Raw genomic sequence first — 25,971 nt, forward strand, 5'->3', positions numbered from 1 at the left:
CTAAAATATTATGAAAGTCAAAATCTCCAACAATTATCACAGCCACATAGCATGTGAGTATGCAAGGTGACATTAAGAATCTGCCATACATTAGAAGCTCCGCTCTATTTTTTGAGATGGAGTTTGGCTTTTTCCTCTTTAATAACTTATGAATTGACCTCTCATTCTTCTATAAAGTCAATATTACCAAGATAAAGAATTAAGGCAACAACTTTACAAATTGCTTCCTGATGAGAAAAGGTGTAACACTCCAATTTTGTACCCTGGATGTTACACAGAGATCATAATCCCGAAGGACCACAAGTTAATCCATGACTGGTACCTGCTACAATAATTATGTAATAAATATTATAAATATGTGGAAAAAGGCAAAAACTTTCCATAAGGTTCAATACAATAAATATTACTGAATATGGTATCACAATACCAAAACTGAACATCAATACTAAATAATTAAACAATTGTCTGAAAATATCTAGTCTGAAAAAGCCTCTAACTATCTGAACTATGGAGTTGATGGGACAAACCCCTAACTAACTCCATCTACTAAAATAAAATTGAAGTACTATAAATAATATCATGTCCTCTAACTATGAGGACTCACCACTACTTTGAAAGCTGAGAATCTGGACTACCAAGGGTGCTCTGGAGCCTATGCGTCTGAACCTATGATATAAGAAATCATAGTGCAAAGAAAAACATGCATCAGTACTTTGAATGTACTGGTATACTTAGTGAGGTATTCTAAAATACATGGGTTCATATGCATGAACTATTATAACTAAATTACATGAGTATGACTGAGTAAGAGTACGTGCATGAACACATAGACTATAATGGAGATTATGCTAATACTGAGTACTAAATTGGAATATTGATAATCGATATTTGGATTTATGAATACTATATTAGTGATTATCTGAATGACTGTATCTTATAGTTCTGAGTACTATGGAAATAAACAGAGTTCTGTATTGAGCTGAGTAACCATGTCTGATAGTCCTGAATTTGCAGAAATGAACTGAGTTCTATTTTGAGACTGAGACTGGAACTAAGATAGTGGAAGGTAATCATCTAGCCAACATGCCCCTTTTCTAACTGATTTGGGGTCCAACCTATAACCCTAATTTGGTAGGTGTCAATACCATGCCACGGGTAAGGACAAGTTGTGAGTTATCCCTCTCTGACAGAAAAATCTTACGTCTACCCTCGTTGGCACAATAAATCAAATGAGAAGTATCAACCCTCATAATGTCTAGCAAAAAGACACATCAACCTATATTGGCTGCATATTTCTATAACACAGGGATTGCTACTAAGGGTCAGACCCTCTATTGATAGAAATACCCCCATCCCTGGATTTATTCGGTGCTGGATCATACTCTTAACTGAATAGACACTGAACTAATTTCTAGTCTGTACTAGGATAGATTGAATGATTACTGAGATTACTATTTAGCTGAACTGAACTGAGTTCACTAAGCTCCATTAACTGATGGAATCAACTAAATTCTGTTAGCTAACTGAGTTTACCGAGGTATGAATTGGATACTGAGTTAGACTAGACTAGTTTGGATTCTACTAATTTTTCCTGAGTTCTGTAACTGACTGAGAGTTCTACTGATCATTTCATAATTGATACTGTTCTATGACTGACCATGGCTCTAGGTAATCAACTAAATTTTTGGGTATAAGTACCCCAGGACTTGATTTCATAAATTAAGAGACATGGCATAACATGAAATATGTAAACTATGAACTTGATCATCATTCATTCATTGGGTCATTTTGACAAACAATTGCATGATATAACTTGCACATAAGCTAACTTGACATGATTTCATTCTCCTAATAGCTCACATGGACAATTTATCACATACTTGGTGAGCATAGTATATGCACATAGTATTGAACAACAAGTGAGCATCATAATTCATATCTAATTTCATAAGTCAAGGGTTTATCATGGATTCACATGAATCTACATAAAAAATGATCAATTTCACGTGAGATATATATATATATATATATATATATATATATATAATCATGAATTAGGAACTTAATCCAAATTGCAATTATGTATACACTTTAATTCCAATCATAGAATTCATAAAATCAACTACTTGAAGTTCAAAAGAGATTCTTGGACTCCAAGGGTGGAAGGAACCCTTGGATGAACACTTCACATGCCTGTGTTGAAGAATTCCTAAAAGTTTATGGTTTAATCTTGCCTTATTTAGTTGAAATTTAAACACCTAAGGTTTTGTTCTTAAGCTAATTGGAGAATGAATGAGTATATTTTCTCTATAGGGAGTTTCATTTTATATTTTGGGGGCTGAGGGTCAAGGGAAAAACTAACTAAATACCCCCAAGAATGCAGTCTTTTAATGAATGAAAATTGGGTTATCGACGCACAGGTCGATGCGGCACGTCGATGCCATCCAATGCGTTGTGCCATGATCACATTGATTCACTGGAATTAGATGCTGGTAGATTGGGAAAATAGTCAATGTGACGTAGCAAAATCACATTGATTTACTTTTTTGGGAATCCAACGGAGCTTTAACTGAAGTTTGAAAAATCCAAAACTTGTTCCAAAATACCTACGAACATTCCAGATCATGAATCAACTTGAACATCAAAATTTAATGGATGTAAAGGTCGTGAAATGAGATTGCCAACCTTCATAGGCTAAAATGACACTAAGTTTGATTACTTAGCTAAAATATTCTAAGTATGGGACCCCTTGACAAGACTTAAGGAATGAATTAAGCTTTGGATATTGCGGGATCTTACATTATCTTCTCTTTGGGAACATTCGTCCTCGAATGAGACTGCTAAAACTGAGAATACTGAGATACTAACTTATTTACTGGTCATGAACATTGGAACATTACTATATGACTGATATTACTGGTATTATTAATTATCATATTGAATATGCATAACTTATGCATGGATATAACGGGACATAATTAATGAATGCATGACTGGGATTACTGATAAAACGAATCTATATACTGAACATGCATATATGATGCATGGATACATGACTAAACTGGCTCATGAAAGTATAACTGAACATGCAATGGGAACTGATACGACATTTATAACTGAAATCTTAATATGAAATTGATTAAGTTTAAGGAAACTATTACCTTGAGCTAAGTCTGGAGTAGCGGAGAATAGTTGAGAATACTTGGTTTGTATGTCTACTTCTACTTACCAAGTATCTCCCTCAATAGACAGATTCCGCCAACGAACTTTGACTAGAGAAACTAATTTGTTCCTTAGTCTACCAATCTGATAGTCAAAGATTTCGACAGGGATCTTTTCATAAGAGAGGCTGTTCTGAATATCTGTGCCTTTAATAGGGACTACAACTGTTGGGTCACCTATGCATTTCTTTAGCAAGGAGACATGGAACACTGGATGAACTGAAGATAAATCTGAAGGTAACTCAAGCTCATAAGCTACCTTTTTGAAATGGCTGAGAATCCAGTAAGGACAAACATATCGAGGAATGAGTTTCCCCTTCTTACTAAAATACTTCATTCTTTCAATAGGACAAATATTCAAGTATACATGTTCACCAATTTTGAACACAAGATCCTTTCTGCACACATCTATGTACGATTTCTGTCAGCTCTGAGCTATCTTAAGCCTTTCCCTAATCAACTGGAACTTTTCTAAGGTATCAAATACCAAGTCAGGCCCTTCTATTATGGCCTTACCTACTTCAAACCAACCAGTAGGAGATCTATAACTCCTTCCATAAAGTGCCTTAAACGGAGCCATCTAAATACTCGAGTGATATTTGTTGTTATATGCAAACTCAATCAAAGGCAAGTGGACATCCCAAGTACCATTAAAGTCTATCACACATGCTCACAGCATATCTTCCAAAGTCTGAATGGTCCTTTTTGGTTGACCATCTGCCTGAGGATAAAAGGTTGTACTGAGATAAACTCGGGTACCAAGACCTTTTTGGAATGCTTTCCAGAAATGAGAGGTGAACTAGGTACCTTTATCTGAGATAATGGACAAAAGAACACCGTGTAATCTAACCAATTCCATGACATAGAGTTTGGCATAATCCTCAAATGAATAGGAGGTATGAACTGGAAGGAAATAAGCTAATTTGGTCATCCTATCTATAATAACCCAAACTAAATTATGCTGACGATGAGTACGAGGCAAGCCTATCACAAAGTCTATGTTCACTTCTTCCCATTTCCAGGTAGGAATACTAAACTCGTGTACGGACTCACTTCTGATACTTAATCTTAACGTGATGACATGTTGAGCACTTAGCCACAAATTCTGCAATGTCTCTTTTCATCCCACTCCGATAGATCTCCCGCAAATTATGGAATATCTTCGTGAACCCTGGATGAATAGAGTAACGCGCATCATGCACTTCTACAATAATTCGCTACCTCAAGTCATCTACACCTGACATACACAAATAACTGACAATATAAAACACCATTCCCCCTTGGGACAAAACCTCTATCTTCTAATTTTTGACTGATTCCTTCAATCGGACTAGACTGGGATCCCTATCCTAGTTGGAAGGATAGAGATAGGTTGAGTATCTGGGAGAAGATCAATTATGAAATTAATTTTTCTTTCGGGAGAAACTTTGAGAAGATTTTCAAGAAATATATCTGGGAATTCATATACTACTGATACTGATTCAAGAGTAGAGTTTTTTGAACTAGAGTTCTGGACATGAATGAGATGGTAGTCCTGAAGTACTATCCTTCAACTCTAGGATGGGTTCATTCGAAAACAAAAATTGGACAAATCTATTTCAGTAGTTAACTGAGGGATAGCAAGAATGAAGCCAACTCATGCCAAAAATGACATCGAAATCAGTCATCTCCAATTCAACTAAATCTGTTGAAGTGACTTTCTGAGATATCATAATAGGACAGTTCCTGCATACCCACCGGGCTATGATAGATTTATTCACTAGGGTAGAAACTGAGTAGGGCTCTACTAGAATTTCAGGACTGACTCTGAAATTAACTACTATATATAGAGTAACAAAAGACAAAAAAGCTCCTGGATATAGCAAAGCATAAACATAGAAATAAAAAAATTATAACGTACCAAGGACCATATCAGGAAAACTTTCTTGATCCTATCGGGATTGAAGAGGATAGAGTTTATTTGGGTGCTGCCCACTGGTGGTACTGGGAGAGGCACTCTATTGATTCGAGCGACCAGACTAAGTTGAGGGACGGTTATGCTGACTCTGTGAACTAACCGGAGGACACTTTCTAACCTTATGGCCTAGCTTACCATATCCGAAACACACATCGTTGCCAGCTCTACAAATATCCAGGTGGTTTCAGCCGCACTTCTGGCAAAGGGGATTTGTTCGAGCACTACTAATAATACCCTAGAGTTTATGGCCCGATGCCCTATCTCGGTTACCATCTCTAAATTTTGGTACTGGAGCACTGGCTAAGGAAGGAGTGGAACAATGGATTTTGGGCAGAACTGAGAATGATTCCCACCCTCTGACTTAGGCTGAGCCAAATTGAAACTACCTGTTCTCGCTTGCTTATTCTCTCTCTCCTTCTTTTTATTTTTGGCCTCCTCTATCTGCTGAGCATGGATCATGAGCCTAGCTATGTATTTCTTCTTAATAAGCATTGCGGTCCTACACTCCTTGACCACGCTGCTAGACACTCCTAACATAAACTTACTCATCTTCACTCTACTATCTGCTACAACATACAGGGCATATTTAGCTAACTGAGTAAACTGGAGTGAATACTCCTGCACTGTTATATACCTTGCTTTAGGTTTATAAACTCCAAAACATTTACTTTTCTCAACTCTAGTGGGAAGAACCTATCCAAAAAAACAACTACAAACTCCTCTCATTCTATGGACCCTGCATCAACGGCCCTCTCTTCTTTCCACTATTTGAACAATGAGTGAGCCACATCCTATAACTGATATATGGCCAACTCAGCGCTCTCAACAGCAGTCACCCCATGATATTGGTAACCTTCTACACCTGATCAAGAAATTGCTGAGAGTCCTCATCTTATTTAAACCTGATAAATAATGGAGGGTTTATTTAGGGAATGTATGAAATCCTGGCAGCAGCAGTATTGGCCATAAGGGTTGCATGAAACCATAGTTGGACGTTCATTCTGAGCTTCCACATAATAATCTAGGGTGCTGAAGGATACTCTTAACTTTGCGTGGGAGACATGCTCACCCAAAGGATTTGGATAACAGGCTAAGGGGCTAAATGATCTCTCATTCCTCTTCCCTGAGTCCTCTTCGGAGGCATATTCTATAAATGGAATAGAAACTAGGATCAGAAAGAGGGTGTAAATAGAGCTCATGCTCACTCGCATGACATAAATACTGAAAGAAGGGTAACTTTTCCTAAAACATCTCGTAGCCTCCTGTCCATAAGTCTGGCGTGCAACACAGCCATACACAAGACTCTACTAGATGCGGCTTTTCAATTTCTTAGGACTCTGTTGAACCTTAGAATCTGATACCCAGTTTTTAACACCCCAAGTCTGTACCCTGGATGCTACACATTGCTCATAATCCCAAAGGACTGCATGCTAACCCATGACTGGAACCTGTTGCAATAACTGTTTAATAAATACTCTAAATATGTGAAATACGCGAATACTTGCCATAAGGTTCAATACTATAAATATTACTCAATATAGTATCATAATACCAAAACTAAACATCCATACTAAAAAACTGAACAACTATCTAAAAATACTCTAGTCTGAAAAAGCCTCTAACTATTTAAACTGTGTAGTTGATGGGACAAGCCCTCAACTAACTCCATCTACTAAAATAAAATAGAAGTACTGTATATAATAAGCATGTCCTCAAATTGTGAGGACTCACCACTACTCTGAAAGCTAAGAATATGAACTACTAAGGGTGCTTTGGAGCCCGTGCATCTAAACCTATGATATAAGACATCATAGCGCAAAGAAAAGCATACTTCAGTACTTTGAATGTACTGGTATGCTCAGTGAGGTAGGATGAAATGCATTGGTTCATATGCATGAACAATAATAATTGAATAATATGAATACTGAGTACATGGGTTTTTATGAACATATAGTCTGTAACTAAGATAATGCTAATACTGAGTACTGAGTACATGGGTTCGTATGAACACATAGACTATAACTAAGATCATGCTAATACTGAGTACTGAATCAGAATATGATAATCGATATTTGGGTTTATGAATACTGTATTATTGATTTTCTGAATGACTATATTTGATAGTTCTAGGTATAGTGGAACCATACAGAGTTATGTACTGAGCTGAGTGACCATGTCTGATAGTCTTGAATTTGTAGAACTAACTAAGTTCTATTCTGATACTGAGACTGGAACTAACAATGTGGGAGATAATCATCTAACTGACATGCCCCTTCTCCAATTGATTTGGGGTCCAACATGTAACCCCAATTGAAAAGGTGTTAATACCATGCCACTGGTAAGGACAATCTGTGAGTTAACCCTCTCTGATAAAAAGCTCTTACGTCAACCCTCAGTGGTAGGATAAGTCGGATAAGAAGTATCAACCTTCATAATATCTGGCAGGAAGATACCTCAACCTACGCTGGCTATGTAGTTCTTTAATGCAGGGATTGGTACTAAGGGTCAAACCCTTTATTGATAGGAATACTCCCATCCTTGGGTTAACTCGGTGCTAAATTTTACTCTCAACTTAATGACATTGAACTAATTTCTAGTTTGTACTAGGCTGGACTGAATGGTTACTGAGATCACTATTCAGTTGAACTGAACAGAGTTTACTAAGATTTGTTGACTGATAGAATACTATTGAATTCAGTTAGCTGACTGAGTTTACCAAGTTCTGAACTGGATACAGAGTTAGACAAGACTAGTCTGGATTCTACTGAATTTCCCTAAGTTTTGTAACTAACTGAGAGTTCTACTGATTATATTGTAACTGATACTATTATATGACTGACCATGAATCAAGGTAATCAGTAAAATTTTTAGGTACAAGTACCCCTAGGAGTCGATAGCATAAATTATGAGACATGGCATAACATCAAACATGTAAACTATGACATGGATCATAATTTATTCATTGGTGTATTTTGACAAACACTTGCATGATATAACTTGCTCATAAGCTAACTTTACATGATTTTATTCTCTTAATAGTTCACATGTACAATTCATCAAAAACTTTGTGATCATAGTAGGTGCACATAGTATTGAACAACAAGTGAAAATCATAATTATCTCTAATTTCACAAGTCTAGAGTTTATTATGAATTCACATGAATCTACACACATAATGATCAATTTCATATGGACTCCAAGGGTGGAAGGAACCCTTGGATTAACACTTCACATACCTGTGTTGAAGGATTCTTGAAAGTTTATGGTTGAATCTTGCATTCTTTATTTGAAATTTAAGCACCTAGGGTTTTGTTCTTAAGCTAATTGGAGAATGAATGAGTATATTTGCTTTATAGGGAGGCTAATTTTATGTTTTGGGGGCTGAGGGTCGAGTGAAAAAATACCTAATTATCCCTAAGAATGCGTTATTTTAATGACTGACAACTGGGTTACCGACATACAGGTCGATGCGGCGCATCAATTGCATCGACGCGATAGCCAATGCATCGCACCATGATCATGTCGATTCATTAGAATTAGACGCTGGTAGTTGTGGAAAATATTAATCAACGCGATAGTCGATTCAGTACACCAATATTGCATTGATCCACTATTTGGGATTCCAACGAAGCTTCAAACAAAGTTCAAAATATCTGAAACTTGTTCGGAAACAACTACGAACATTCCTGATAATTAATCAACCTAAACATCAACATTTAATGGACGTAAAGGTCATGAAATGAGATTGCCAACCTTTGTATGCTAAAATGACACTAAGTTTGAGTACTTAGCTAAAATATTCTAAGTTTGGGACCCATTGACAAGCCTAAAGTACTAAATTAAGCTCCAGATTTTGGGGGGTCATACAGAAAGGGAAAGAGAGAGAGAGACGGAGAAAGTAAGAGGTAGTGTTTACTTATTCTTTATTATAAGGAAAATAAAAATATGAAGCGGGAAAAGTTGTACAAGTTATATACCTGGTCCTCTTTACTAATTCCCATGACATCCATTGCTTTTATAGTGGCAAGGTACTCTTCTGCATCTCTCGCACCAACTAGCTCAAAACACTTTTACTAGTTAAAATAGCAAAATAATTTGGGATGTCCTAGCTTATACTTCTCAATCTCCTTTAGTGATAGGAAGATTCTCAGCAACATACTATAACAAAAATAATTTGGTACAAATGATAAACATTTATAATGTCAAGGTTATATTATAAAAAAAATACCTCTTGGGGACCCATACAAAGAAGGTGAAAATAGTGGTAATTGTGCTTAGGATCAGAAATTTGCAAACATAGGATCTCTCGAGGAGATAGGTCCTGATTATTGCTTCTGATATCCTTCTATGTTTGTCAAACTCAAACTCAATGAATTTGCCAAATGGACTGTAGCAATTTCAGCATAAAGAGAAAATTAAACATGGTCAAAATGGAAAAAGATTCAAAACAAGAGGCATACTAATATTGACAAAGACACAATCACAAGAAGGATAAACAACAAGCATGCCAAGTGGTCATGCAACCCATACAAGTGGGCGAGTTAAACAAGTGTCTTGCATGACTACAAAGATACCAAAATGACTATATAAGGTGAAAAAAAGATAACCAAGGTATATAGATAATATTAGAAATTTATCAGAAGTGAACAAGAGTACGAGTTATAGAGTATACACAAACTTTAATCCTATAACACATAACAGTCCAACCAATGCTTGAAGAGTACGAATCTTAACCCAAACAATTTTTTAAAGTTCCTGAACAACTTCTTTTATCTCATACATGAATATATATACACCTTAGATGAACAATCAAGTACTTATTTAACATCCAGAAGTTTATAGTGTTGATATGAAACAATAACATCATCAAAGCTTTGTGCAATTTATATTAAATTCTGAATCTATAATTTGGATAGCCCACATGCGACTTATTGCAACTTAGTTTTGAATAGGTAAACAGTTAAAATGTACTTTATATCCATCATAAAAGTGATTAGTATATTTGTTGAAGTCACGAATAATTCCATAAAAAGGAGAGAATAGATTTTACATACCTTAAATATGACTTTAATTACATTCATAAGAATTACATATTAATTTGTCACATTGTTGACTCGTGTCTTTAGTAGTGTACACTTCCTATATAACATAAAATGTATTCTTAGAGCAATTCATGGGCATGAATGGTGCCTAGTTGTCTTCTATTTTTGCTTCAAGTAGCTCTTTGATTTGAGTTCCTAATGGTAGTATTAACTTACGTGTTCAACCTTGGTCAGTCCACACAATATTACAATCACCATTACTTTGAAAACATCTTTTTATTTCGGAAAACACATTCCAATTTGAAGTGATATCATCACACTCAGAGAAGAGGACTTAAATTACAAGATTATACATATAGATCAGGGTCAATGATAATATGAGGTGCTTCCCAGCTCCTGAATTTATGGATAACTAATCTAATATCATAAAGTACTATAATTAATCAAGTGGAGTTTCAAAGTTAACAATAAAGTACTCACTTTTCATGTCTTAGACCTTAAACCATAATAATTAATAGTTTACTTAACTAAGCAAGATGATAGACATTATCAAGAAATTAACATTTTTGTGAAGGAGAGTTAGGAGAGTTATGTTTAGAATTAGGATTTCATCTGCTTGAGACATCAAACTTGAGCTGGCTGGAGGTGTTACTACAAGGAATATGGGGAAGACTAGCGCACTACGCAGTGGGAAATGTAAGTAAAGGATTGACCTGGGTAGTGATCGCAACATTAGTATACCACATATGACTATGTCGGGATTTGCTAAGATAGAGATTAGTGACCCCACAAAGCAATTGTCTCATAATGTTTTCATTTTTAAATATAGCAGGTATTAGGAGATTATTAGGCTTTACATATCTGATGTAGTGAGGTTCTATAGAATTTAGAATCTCCAACAACTGCTGTAGTTGTAACTGTATTTCCAGTTTGTAATTATCTTCAACACATAAAAAACTGACAGTTTTAGAAGAAAGACTAAGAATAATCAGCATATAGGAAAAGGTAACTCAGAGTTTCATCATGTACATAAATCAAACCAGGGCGCTTAATAAGTAATGACACATAGAAAATGCAAGAATACCTTAAAGCCTGAACCGATTGAAAAAGACTTTGAAGTCTCTACACCTAATAAAGGGAAGAGTCCTTCAATAAAAGAGCATTTTAATGCACAAAGAAGGTCTTGATGTTCATGCATTATATAGTCCTTTTTTTGTCTAGAAATTAGTCAAATTAGTATTGCACCTAATTGTAAATAGATTACATCAGGAATGCACATAACAAATTACTTTATTTATATATACCTATTAGAAGTCACACTCACCTCTCCAGTATAATGCGAAATTATGAAATCTGTATGAGATAGTTTGGGCTTAGCATAATGCTTATGAACTTCGAATGTCTGACATAGCTTGTTAGAGAATGTTTCATGTGTGGACTTTGGGAACATACTAGACAATGGAGGTAAACAATGATAACAAACTTCATCAATTAGCTTAAATAGAGTTACAATCTTGAACTCCACAACTATAATACAAAAAGAATATTGAACATAATCTTAAGTAGTAATTAACTGACGTTTAACTAATTTTCATAACAAAGACCAAGATGGGATTTTATCTTACCAAGCTTCATCTAGAAGAGAAACAATTCCACTTGGTTTCTGCAAAGATAAATACAACAATTACAGAGATAGATGTAACACTATGAAAAGATTTAATACTTTCTTTTAGTATTCTGTGGTGGAAGTGGAACTTTCATACTACATAGTTTCAGTATGATGCTGGTCAAATTTAGTGTTTCTTTTTCGCAAATTTTTTACACTCACAAAGATTATAGAGAAATAGTTTCGCCATAGATTTCGTTCTCGAGGGAAGAAGAGCAGCATAGAGAATTACACTGCTTAATCATTTGAGAAAAGTGATGCCATTTACCCATTGTTGGGAGAGCTACAAACAACAGTTTCATTAGAACAACAACCAGATTACCCTCTCTCCCCCTATACCCTACCTAGGCGAAATAGATTAAACATATAGAAAATGTTAACAACAAGAATATACTATAGGAACTTTGACTCATGAAACCTCATCCTTGCTACTTTTGAAAAGTTTTCATTGGATGAACATAATATCGGGTTAAACAATGAATGTTTAAACAATTAATAATTCTCAAATGGATAGATGTGGATGTTGATTTAGAATTAAAATTACTAAAACAATTGTGAATAAGTACATACACACATACATTATCCACACAAGTGCACGCACATATGTTGGCTTCAACTTAGCATATATTTTTCTCTTCTTTTATTTCTAATTTATGATTAGTTTAGGTGACACTAACATCTAAAATCAACATATTTATTTCACAACTGCATGCTTTATTTGTTACTATCACAGCAAACAAGTTTCTCTATATCCTTGATTTACAATAATTGGGAATCATACTCTTTTCATTTCGATTTATGTGAAGATGCTACTATTTGGGAAATAAAAATAGTTTTTCTTTGACTTTAATTTTTTTTGTAATTTTGTAAGATATTTTGGATTATTAACCCTATTGGGCTATATATAGTACTTTTTAAATATATGAGTTTTATTTAGAAAGAATATTTGCCATAATTCATATCGAAAACTAGGCACTTTGACTCTCTAATCCCCATCACATAAGCAGTAAAGAGTTCTTTTATAAAATTAAAGGCATATAAAACAAGAAAACAAATATCTCTTCAGTGCCTGGCAAGAGACAATGGCTAGTATATCAGTCACGCGTGATGATGAATCAATCTAAGCCTCTTACCAATCAAATAGTCTAGAATATATTGTTTTAGCGATACCATCCTAACTTATTTCAGCACTACTGGGTCAAGATTACATTTTATCACTTCTTCAAGGGTGATTATCACCCTTTTGCACAATGCATCTTCCAAAGCTATATGGTCTCACCTCAAACATTACGAAAGTCAAAATCTCCAACAATTATCACCGCAATATGGCTTCTGAGTATCCAAGGACACATTAAGAATCACCCATACATTAGAAGCTCCACTGTAGTTTTGAGATGGTGTTTTACTTTTTCTGCTTTTATAACTGATGATTGACCTTTCGTCCTTTTACAAAGTCAATATTACCAAGATAGAGAATTGAGGCAAAAACTTTAAACATTACTTCCTAATAAGGGAAGGTGTAACACCCTGAGTCTGTACCCTGGATTCTACATGGTGCTCATAATCCTGAAGGACCACATGCTTACCCATAACTGGTACCTGATGCAATAACTGTGTTATAAATACTGTAAATATGCGAAAATAGGAGAAAATTTGTCATAAGCTTCAATACTATAAATATTTCTAAATATGGTATCACAATAACAAAACTGAACATCAATACTAAAAAACTGAAAAACTACCTAAAAATACTATTATCTGAAAAAGGCTCTAACTATCTGAATTGTGGAGTTGATGGGACAAGCCCCTAACTAAATTCATCTACCAAAATAATACTGAAGTACTATAAATAATAAGCATGTCCTTAAACTATGAGGACTTACCACTACTTTGAATGCTAAGAATCTGGACTGCTAAGGGTGCTCTAGAGCTCGTGCGTCTGAACCTATGATTTAAGATATCATAGCATAAAGAAAAGCATGTGTCAGTACTTTGAATATACTGGTATGCTGAGTGAGGTAGGCAGAAATGCATGGGTTTATATGGATGAACATTAATAACTTAATAACATGAGTATGACTGAGTAAGAGTACATGTATGAACACAGACTATAATAGAGATCGTGCTAATACAGAGTACTGAATCAAAATATAATAATCAATATCTGGGTTTATAAATATTGTATTACTGATTATCTGAATGACTGTATCTGACAGTTCTGAGTATAGTGGAACCATACAGAGTTCTGTACTGAGCTGAGTGACTATGTCTGATAGTCCTGAATCTGTAGAACTAAACTAAGTTCTACTCTGAGACTGAGACAGGAACTGAGACTATGAAAGATAATCATCTAATTGACATGCCCATTCTCTAACTTATTTATGGTCTATCCTATAACCCCAGTTGGAAGGGTGTTAATACTGTGCTACAGGTAAGGACAAGTTGTGAGTTAACCCTCTTTGACAGGAAGTTCTTATGTCAACCTTCGCTGGCAGGATAACTCAAGCGAGGAGTATCAACCCACATAATGTCTGGCAAGAAGATACCTTAATCTACGCTGGCTATGTAGTTTTGTAACGTAAGGATTGCTACTAAGGGTCAAACCGTCTGCTGACAAGAATACCCCCATCCCTGGGTTAACTCAGTGGTGAATCCTACTTCCAACTAAATAGACATTGAACAGATTTCTACTCTGTACTAGGCTATATTGAACGATTACTGAGATTACTATTTAGCTGAACAAAACTAAGTTCACTGAGTTTTATTGACTGACAAAATACTACTGAATTCTATTAGCCGACTTAGTTTATTGAGGTCTAAATTGGATACTGAGTTAGACTGGACTTGTATGGATTCTACTGAGTTTTCCTGAGTTCTGTAATTGACTGAGAGTTCTACTAATCATGTCGTAACTGATACTCTTCTATGACTTACCAAGGCTCTAGGTAATCACTAAATTGTTGGGTATAAGTACCCCCAGGACTTGATAGCATAAATTAAGAGACATGGCATAACATGAAAGATGTAAACTATGAACTAGATCATCATTCATTCATTCTTTGGGGCATATTTACAAACACTTGCATGATATAACTTGCACATAAGAAAACTTGACATGATTTCATTCTCTTAATAGTTCACACGGACAATTTATCAAACACTTGGTGAGCGTAGTATATGCACGTAGTATTGAACAACAAGTGAGCATCATAATTCATCTCTAATTTTACAAGTCAAGGGTTTACCATGGATTCACATGAATCTACACACATAATGATCAATTTCAAATGGTATATATATATATATATATATATATATAATTATGAATTAGAAGCATAATCCAAATAGCAATTACGGATACACTACCATTCCAATCATAGAATTCATAAAATCAACTACTTGAAGTTCAAAAGACATTCTTAGACACCAAGGGTGGAAGGAACCCCTGGATGATAAACATTTATAATGTAAAGATTATATTGTAACAAAACAATACCTCTTGGGGACCTACACAAAGAAGGTAAAAATAGTGGCAATTGGGTTCAGGATCAAAATTTTGGCAAACACAGGATCTCTCAAGGAGATAGGTCCTAATTGTTGCTTCTGATATCCTTCCATGTTTTTCAAACTAAAACTCAATGACTTTGCTAAAATAACTATAGTAATTTCAGCTTAAAGAGAAAAATAAACATAGTCCAAATGGAAAAGGATTTGAAACAAAAGGCATACTAATATTGAAAAAGTCACAAGCACAAGAAGGACAAACAACAAGTACGCCTAGTGCTCATGCAACCAATATAAGTGGGAGAGTTAAAAAAGTGTCTTTCATGACTACACGGATAACAAAATGACTATATTAGGTGACAAGAAGATAAGAAGGTATAGAGATATTATTAGAAATTTTTTAGAAGTTAACAAGAATGTGAGTTCAAGAGTACACACATAATTTAGTCCTATAACACATAACAGTCCAAACAATGGTTGAAGAGTTCGAATCATAACCCAAACAATTGTTTAAAGTTCCTCAACATCTTCTTATAGATCGTACTTGAATATATATACACCTTAGATGAACAATCAAGTACTTATTTAACATCCAGAAGTTTATAGTGTTGATATGAAACAACAACATCATCAAAGGTGAGTGCAATTTATATTAAAACCTAAATCTGTAATTTAGATAGCCCACCTTTCTATTGTTGTGACTTGGTTTTGAATTGGTAAACAGTTAAACTAGACTTTATATTCTTCATAAAAGTCATCAGTATATTTGTTGAAGTCATGAATAATGCCATAAAAAGGAGAGAATAGATTTCATATACCTTTAATATAACTTTAATTACTTCCATTAGAATTCCATATTAATTTGTCACATTGTTGATTCATGTCTTTAGTATACACTGCCTATTAGAACATAAACAGTATGCTTGGAGAAATTCATAGGCATGAAGGGTGCCTAGTCATCTTCTTTTTTCGCTTCAAATAACTCTTTAACTAGACTCCCTAATGGTAGCATTAATATTCGTGTTCAACGTTGGTCAATCCACACAACATCACAGTAACCGTCGCTATAGAAACATCTTTTTGTTTAAAAAAAACTCCAATTTGAAGAGATATCATCAAACTCAAAGCAAAGGACTTAAACTACAAGAGTATACATATAGATAAGGGTTAATAATAATATGAGGTTCTTCCCAGCTCCTGAGTCTACGGATAACTGATCTAATATCATAAAGTATTATAATTAAACAAGTAGGGTGTCATAGTTAACAAGAAAGTACTCACTATTCATGGCTTAAACCTTAAAACATAACTTATTAATAGTTTACTTAACTAAGAAAGATGATACACATTATCAAAATATGAACATTCTTGAGAAGGAGAGTTAGGAGAGTTATATCGAGAATTAGGATTTCATCTGCCTGAGATATCAAACTTGAGTAGGCGGGGGGTGTCACTATAAGGAATATGGAGAACACTAGCATGCTATGTAGTGAGCAAAGCAAGTAGAGGATTGACCTATGCAGTGATCGCAACATTAGTACACCACATATGGCAAGCCTAAAATGAAGCTCTATTGAACAACACAGTCCCAAGACCCTATATAGTAGTGCAGACAATTAAGTAAGAATGTAAATATCAAAGAATTAATTATATACAAAGTAACATTACCTGTAAAGATAGAGCATGGGTAGGAAAATTTTATAAAAGGGGACGTAGTAAATAGGAAATGTGGTCGAAGAGCTCTTAGCTCAGGGATGTAATGCGCCTGGAAGTGGTTAAACTGTATAGATTTGAATTTTTTTTATACATGATGGAGATTATATAAAAAAAAATTTCGACCAAAAAGTATCTTCTATGCCTCGAACAAATTTATCAACTAAGCTGAAGGAACCCTGCCCCGCACCACACTGAGAAAAGGTCAAACCCACCCCGCAATACACCATTAACATCCCTAATTGAAGTATTTCACAAGAACATAATTTATTAGAAGATAAATAAAAGAATCAAACAAGTAACTATACTAATAGAAGGTACAATTCTTGTTACAATTCATGACCTTCAAGCTTAAGTTTACCATAATTATTAAGAATGATGAATTATAGTGATGACTAAACAACGAAGAATAAGCAGAAGGTAGTGACTCTTGGTACATATGGTAATGACTCAGCCCTAATCACAACGACGAATAAACAAAAGACAAATAGTGGTTTTATGCTAGAGCTGCAGACAATATTCACAAGTACCAAATTTATTAGAAAGTAATCAAAATATTCAAGAATTAGACATTACTAGAACAATATTAACAAAATTGTCCCAAACCCAGATGAAAAATACACTAGAATCATTGAAAATAACACAACCCATTAACAGATAACAAGAAAACACAAAACAAGTTGGAGAGGAAAAAGAGAGTAAAGTGGAGCTCGCTGAAGGGAATCGAGCGTTAAGTTTGCATACGTGAATACTAGAGCTCACAGCGTATTTCACACAGTGAAGAGAAAATTGAGAGACAAAATTAGGGCTAATTTCGTTAATTGTACAGAGTACTTTTTTGTATTTTTAAGAGAAGATAAATAGGTTTTTAATTGTAATAAATTAAGAAATATTCTTTTTGGTACCTTATTATGTTTTAATAATTATCCAATTATGATTTTTTAATTAAAAAATTTACAAGATTTTGGAGGTATTTCTTTTTCCCTCTTAAGACTCTAAATTGTCAATAGGAACTAGTTAAAAATTTTCTTTTAGGACCAAATTTTATACCTTCACAATAAATTGCACAATTAAGGATCGAAATATAATATCGTGTTAATAAATATACTTTTAGAGATGAGATTATATTCCGGTCCCTAAATATTGGTCTTAAATAGACCTTTTTGTTGTAGTGTCGCCCTAGTCATATGATATCAAGGTGGGGAAAGATACAACAGAATCCTAGCCATGTATGATATCTTCGGTTCATGAAGCTAACATGTAATAGGGCCTGTTCAGGGGGTAACACTGGGCCATATAGCCCGTGAGTGGAATTATGATGGTAAAGCTACACAACCTACGTTAAGGATTTGAAATACATTCTAAACCTTATTCCCTATCCCATCATGATGTATATGTATATATATTTACATATGGTTATGTGACTTGTTTTGACTTAATTTTATATTGATGAAATTACTTTATCTTTGTCCCTAGACGTTCATTCTAGGCTACCACAGAATGATCTAGGGAGGTGAAGGCTACTATGAACTCCCCATAGGAGACATGCTCACCCAAAGGATCAGGATGGACGTGCTGAACGGCTGACTGAACTCCCATTTCTTTTCCCTGAGTCTTCTTTAGAGGCATATTCTGTAAACAAAAGAGAAACTAGGATTAGAAAGATAGTTTAACTAGAGCTCATGCTCACTCACACGACATGAATACTGAAAGAAAGGAAACTTTTCCTAAAACATCTTGTACGCTCTTGTCCATAAGTGTGGCATGCAACACACCCAAGCACAAGACTCTACTAGATGTGGCTTTCAGACTTCCTAGGAATTTTTTGAATCTTAGGCTCTATTACCAAGTTTATAATGCCCTAAGTCTTTACCCTGGACACTACATGACGTTCATAATCCCGAAGGACCACAACCTAACCCATGATTGGTACCTACTGCAATAACTGTGTAATAAATACTGTAAATAAGCAGAAATAGGTAAACAATTGCCATAAGGTTCAATACTATAAATATTAGAGAATATGGTATCATAATATCAAAACTTAACATTAATATTAAAAAATTGAACAACTATTTGAAAATACTCTAGTCTGAAAAAGCCTCTAACTATTTGAATTGTGGACTTGATGGGACAAGCCCCCAACTAACTCCATCTACTGAAAAAAAACTAAGTATTGTAAATAACAAACATGTCCTCAAACTATGAGTACTCACCACTACTCTGAAAGCATAGAATCTAGACTGCTAAGGGTGCTCTGGAGCCCGTGTGTCTGAACTTATGATATAAGACATCATAGCACAAAGAAAAGCATGCGTCAGTACATTGAATGTACTGGTATGCTCAGTGAGGTAGGCTAAAATGCATGGGTTCATATGCATGAATAATAATAACTGAATAACATGAGTATGACTGAGTAAGGGTATATGTATGAACACATAGATTGTAACTGAGATCGTGCTAATACTGAGTACTGAATTGGAATACTGATAACCGATATCTAGGTTTATGAATACTGTATTACTAATTATCTAACTAACTGTATCTGATAGTTCTGAGTACTGTGGAAACATACAGAGTTCTATACTGAGCTGAGTGACCATGTCTGATAGTCCTAAATCTATAGAACTAAACTGAGTTCTATTCTGAGAGTGAGATTGGAACTGAGATTGTAGGAGGTAATTATCTAACCAACATGCACCTTCTCTAACTAATTTGGGGTCCAACCTATAACCCCAATTGGAAGGGTTTCAATACTATGCCACGGGTAAGGACAACTGTGAGTTAACCCTTTATGACAGGAAGCTCTTACATTAACCCTTGCTGGCAGGATAACTCAGATGAGAAGTATCAACCCTTATAATGTCTGGAAGGAAGATACCTCAAACTACATTGGCTACATTATTCTATAACGCAGGGATTAGTACTTAGGGTCATACGCTCTACTGACTGGAATACCTCCATCCCTGGGTTAACTCAGTGTTGAATCCTACCCCCAACTGAATAGAAATTGAACTTATTTCTTATCTATACTAGACTGGGCTGAAAGGTTACTGAGATTACTGTTTAGCTAAACTGAACTGAGTTCACTGAGTTTCATTGACTGATGGAATACTACTAAATTCTATTAGCAGACTGAGTTTACCGAGGTCTGAACTGGATACTTATTTAGACTGGAATAGTCTAGATTCTATTGATTTTCCTGAGTTCTGTAACTGACTGAGAGTTCTATTGATCGTGTCATTACTAATACTATTCTATGAATGACCATGGCTCTAGGTAATCGGCTAAAATATCGGGTATAAGTACCTGTAGGACTCGATAGCATAAATTAAGAGGCATGGCATAACATGAAACATGTAATCTATGAACTTGATCATCATTCATTCATTGGGGCATTTTGACAAATAATTGCACGATATAACTTGCACGTAAGCTAACTTGACATGATTTCATTATCTTAATAATTCATACGGATAATTTATCAAACACTTGGTGAGCATAGTATATGCACATAGTATTGAACAACAAGTGAGCATCATAATTAATCTCTAATTTCACAAGTCAAGGGTTTATCACGGATTCACATCAATCTACACTTATAATGATCAATTTCACATAATATATATATATATATATATATATATATATATATTTAATCATGAATTAGGAACTTAATCCAAATAGCAATCATGGATACACTTTAATTCCAATCATAGAATTCATAAAATCAATTACTTGAAGTTCAAAAGAGATTTTTGGACTCCAAGGGTGGAAGGAACACTTGGAAGAACACTTCACATACCTTTGTTGAAGAATTCCTGAAAGTTTATGGTTGAATCTTGCGTTCTTGATTTGAAATTTAAGCACCTAGGGTTTTGTTCTTGAGCTAATTGGAGAATGAATGAGTATATTTGCTCTATAGGGAGTTTAATTTTGTGTTTTGGGTGCTGAGGGTCAAGGGAATACCCCCATAAACATGGCCTTTTAATGACTAAAAATTGGGTTACCGATGCGTAGGCCGACGTAGCGCATTGATGGCATCGACATGATAACCAACACATTGCGCCATGATCGCGTTGATTCACAGAAATTGGATGCTGGTATCGGGGGAAAATATTAATCAATGTGATAGTCGACGCAGAGCACCAAGATCGCATTGATCCATTATTTTGGAATTCCAACGGAGCTTCACACAAAGATCGAAAAATCCAAAACTTGTCGGAAAACACCTACGGATATTACTGATCATGAATCAACCGAACATCAACATTTAATGGGTATAAAGGTCATTAAATGAGATTGCCAACCTTCGTAGGCTAAAATGATAGTAAGTCTGAGTACTTAGCTAAAATATTCTATATCTGGGACCCCTTGACAAGCGTAAAGGACTAAAATGAGCTTTGGATTTTGCGGAGTCTTACATTATCTCTCCTTTGGGAACATTCATCCTCGAATGAGACTGAGAATACTGAGAGACTGACTTACTTACTGGGCATGAATATCTGGAACATGACTATATGACTGATATTACTGGTATTCTGAATTATCTTAATGAACATGCATATCTGATGCATGGATATAGCTGGACAAGATTCATGAATACATGACTAGGATTATTGATAAACTGAATCTATATACTGAACATGCATATCTAATGCATGGATACATGACTGAACTGGATAATGAATGTATAACTAAACATCCAATAGGAACTGATACCACGTTTGTACATTGAAATCTAAAAATAAAACTGATTAAGCTTTAGAAAACTATTACCTTGAGCTGAGTTTGTATTAGATGATAATAGATGAGGATACTTGGTTTTCATGTCTGCTTGTGCTTCCCAAGTATCTTTCTCAACAGAATGATTCCACCAAAGAACTTTGACTAGAGGAACTTCTTTGTTACTTAGTCTACGAATCTGATAGTCAAGGATTTCAATTGGGTTCTCTTCATAAGAGAGGCTGTTTTGAATATTTGTGCCCTCAATAGGGAATATGATTGATAGGTGACCTATGCATTTATCTAGCAAGGAGACATGGAACACTGGATGAACTGAAGATAAATCTGAAGGTAACTCAAGCTCGTAAGCAACCTTTCTGAAATGGCTGAGAATTCGGTAAGGACCGACATATTGAGAAATGAGTTTCCCCTTCTTGCCAAAATGCTTCACTCTTTTCATAGGAGAGATCTTCAAGTAAACTATCACCAATCTCAAACTCGAGATCTTTTTTGCGCACATCTGCGTATGATTTTTATTGGTTCTGAGCTATCTTTAAGCCTTTCCCTAATCAACTGGACCTTCTCTAAGGTACCAAACACTAAGTCAAGCCCTACTACTATAGCCTCACCCACTTCAAATCAACCAGTAAGAGATCTACACCTCCACCCATAAAGCGCCTCAAATGGAACTATCTAAATGCTGGAGTGATAGTTGTTGTTATATGCGAACTCAATTAAAGGCAAGTGGTCATCCCAACTACCTTGAAAGTCTATTATACATGCTTGCAACATATCTTCCAAGGTCTGGATGGTCTTTTCTTCTTAACCATCTATTTGAGGATGAAAGGTTGTATTGAGATGAACTTGGGTACCAAGGCCTTTTCGAAATGCTTTCCAAAATTGAGAGGTGAACTGGGTATCTCTATTTGAGATAATGGACAATAGAACATCGTTCAATTTGACCAACTCCCTAACAGAGAGTTTGGCATAATCTTTGGCTGAATAGGAGGTATGAACTGGAAGAAAATGATCTAATTTGGTCATTCTGTCTATAATGACCCAAACTGAATCATGTTGACGACGAGTACGAGGCAAGCCCATCACGAAGTCCATGTTCACTTCTTCCTATTTTTAGGTGGGAATACTTAACTCCTCCATATACCCAATAGAATTATGATGCTCAATCTTATCTTATGGACATATTAAGCACTTAGACATAAATTCTACAAAGTCTCTTTTCATCCCATTACACCAATAGATGTACATCTTCATGGACTCTAGATGAATAGAGTAATGTGAACCATGCACTTCTTCAAGAATTCGTTGCCTCAATTCATCTACACCTGGAATATACAGACGACTCTGGCAATGCAAAACACTATCTCCCCCTTAGGAGAAAACCTCTACCTTCTGATTTTTGACTGATTCCTTCAACTGGACTAGACTAGGATCCCTATCTTTCTATTCCTTCACTTTGGAAACTAGGGATGATTCTGAGCTACTCTACACCCACATACTACCTTCTACTGAATCAACTAAGCGAATACCTAGTCGGGCTAGCTGATAAACTTCACGGGATAACTTTTTCTTACTGCTCTCAACATGGGAAACACTACCCATAGACATTCTACTGAGAGTGTCAGCCACTATATTGGCCTTGCCTGGATGATATAGAACACTTATGTCATAGTCTTTCAACAATTCCAACCATCTTTTTTTTATAGAGATTAAAGTCTTTCTAAGAGAACACATACTGCAAGCTTTTATGATCAGTAAACACATCAATGTGCACACCATATAAGTAATGCCTTCAAATCTTTAAGGAAAAACTACTGCTACTAACTCAAGATCATGAGTAGGATAGTTCTTCTTATGGGGCTTAAGTTGTCTAGAGGCATAGGCTATGATGTTACCTCTCTGCATCAAAATATAATCCAATTAGACTCTAAAAGCATCACAGTACACAATAAAACCATTTGAACCATCTGGTAGGATCAAAACTAGAGTTGTAGTAAGTCAAGTCTTCAACTCCTGAAAACACTTCCCACAACGATCTGACCACTGGAACTTGGCTTTCTTCTTAGTCAATCTGGACATAGGGGATGCAATAGATGAAAATCCCTCAATAAACCATCGGTAATAGCCAGCCAAACCCAAGAAACTCCTAATATCTGATTGAGAGATGGGCCTAGGCCAGTTTCTCAATGCTTTGGTCTTTTGGGGATAAACTTTAATTCCATCACCAAAAATTATATGGCAAAGGAATGCTACTGACTTTAGCTAAAATTCACACTTACTAAATTTGGCAAATAACTGATGGTTTCCGAGAGTCTGCAATACTATTCTGAGATAGTTTGCATGATCGTGCTAACTGCGGGAGTAGAAAAGAATGTCATATATGAAGACTAACAAACATGTCTAGTACTGCTTGAACACATGATTCATCAAGTCCATGAAGGCTGCTGGGGCATTGGTAAGACCAAAAGATATGACTAAGAATTCAAAGTAATTGTACCGAGTTTGAAAAGCTATTTTGGCGATCTCACTTTCTCTGACTCTGAGCTGATAATAGCCTGTCTAAGGTCTATCTTAGAGAAATAACTGGTACCCTGAAGTTGGTCAAACAAGTAATCAATTATGGGGAGTGGATACTTGTTCTTGACTATAACTTTGTTTAACTGACGGTAATCTATGCTCATTTTTAGAGAATTGTCTTTCTTATGCACGAATAATACTAGTGCGCCCTACGTGGACATACTGGGTCAGATGATTCCCTTATCTAAGAGATCCTTTAACCGTCCCTTTAATTCACTGAGTTTTGCTGGAGCCATTTTGTATGATGAGATAGAGATGGACTGAGTATCTGGGAAAAGATCAATTCTAAAATCAATTTCCCTTTTGGGAGGAACTCCGAAAAAATCTCCAGGAAACACATCTGGGAATTCACATACTACTGATACTGATTCAATAGTAGGGGTTTCTAAACTAGAGTCCTGGACTCAAACGAGATAGTAGAAACTTCCCTTAGATATCATCTTTCTAACTCAAAGGTAAGAAAAAAATTGACCCCTAAGTGCTGAAGTACTATCCTTTCACTCTAGGATAGGTTTATTTGAAAACTAAAATTTGAAAACTCTATTTATACAGTCGAATAAAACATATTAGGATGAATCCAATCCATGCTGAGAATTACATCAAAATTAGTCATCTCCAACTCAACTAAATCTGCTGAAGTGACTTTCTGAGATTCATAATCGGACAGTCACTGGGGTAGAAAACAAAAAGGTCTATGCTAGAATTTTGGTACTGACTCTAAAATCAACTACTATTTATGGAGTAACAAAAGACAAAAAAGCTCCTGGATCTAGCAAAGCGTAAACATGCAAATGGAAAACTTGTAACCAACCAAGGACCACATCAAGAGAACTTTCCTGATCCTTTTAGGAATGAAAAGCATAGAGTCTATTTGGGAGTTGCCCACTGGTGGCACTGGGAGAGACATCCTGCTAATTCGGGTGACTGAACTGAGCTGGGAGATGATTATCCTGAATCTGCAAACCAACCTAAGGACTCTGTCTGATCCTGTGGCCTGTCTTGCCATATACAAAACATATATAACTGCTGACTCTGTAAATACCCTGGTGGTTTCTATCTCACCTTTGGCAAAGGGGATTGGTTTGGGTACTGTTAAAACTACCTTGGGGTTTAGGGCCTGATGCCCTATATCGGTTTTCATCTCTAAATTTTGGCACTAGAGTATTAGATAAGGAAAGAGTTGGTAAAGAGGATTTTGGGTGGAACTGAGAACGATTCCCACCCTCTGACTTAGGCTGAGTGAAATTGAAACTACCTATTCTCACTCTCTTATTCTCTCTCTCTTTCTCTTTCTTTTTATTCTTGGCCTTCTCTATCTACTGAGCGTGGACCATGAGCCTGGCTATGTCCATCTCCTTAATAAGCATTGCAATCCTACACTCCTTGACCATGCTGATAGATACTCCCAACACAAACTTACTTATCTTTGCTCTGCTATCTACCACAACATGCGGGGCATATCTGGCTAACTGAATAAACTTGAGAGAATACGCCTTCACTGTCATATTGCCCTGCTTTAGGTTTATAAAATCCAAAACCTTCACTTTC

At 35.5% G+C, this 25,971-nt stretch overlaps 1 pseudogene; it reads right to left on the bottom strand.

Annotated features, from left to right (window-relative positions):
• Nucleotides 1-25,971, bottom strand: part of LOC107849208 — a 44,528-nt pseudogene that overhangs the window by 15,735 nt on the left and 2,822 nt on the right.

The sequence above is a fragment of the Capsicum annuum genome, chromosome 12, assembly GCF_002878395.1.
Source record: "Capsicum annuum cultivar UCD-10X-F1 chromosome 12, UCD10Xv1.1, whole genome shotgun sequence".
In the NCBI taxonomy this organism is placed as follows: Eukaryota; Viridiplantae; Streptophyta; class Magnoliopsida; order Solanales; family Solanaceae; genus Capsicum; species Capsicum annuum.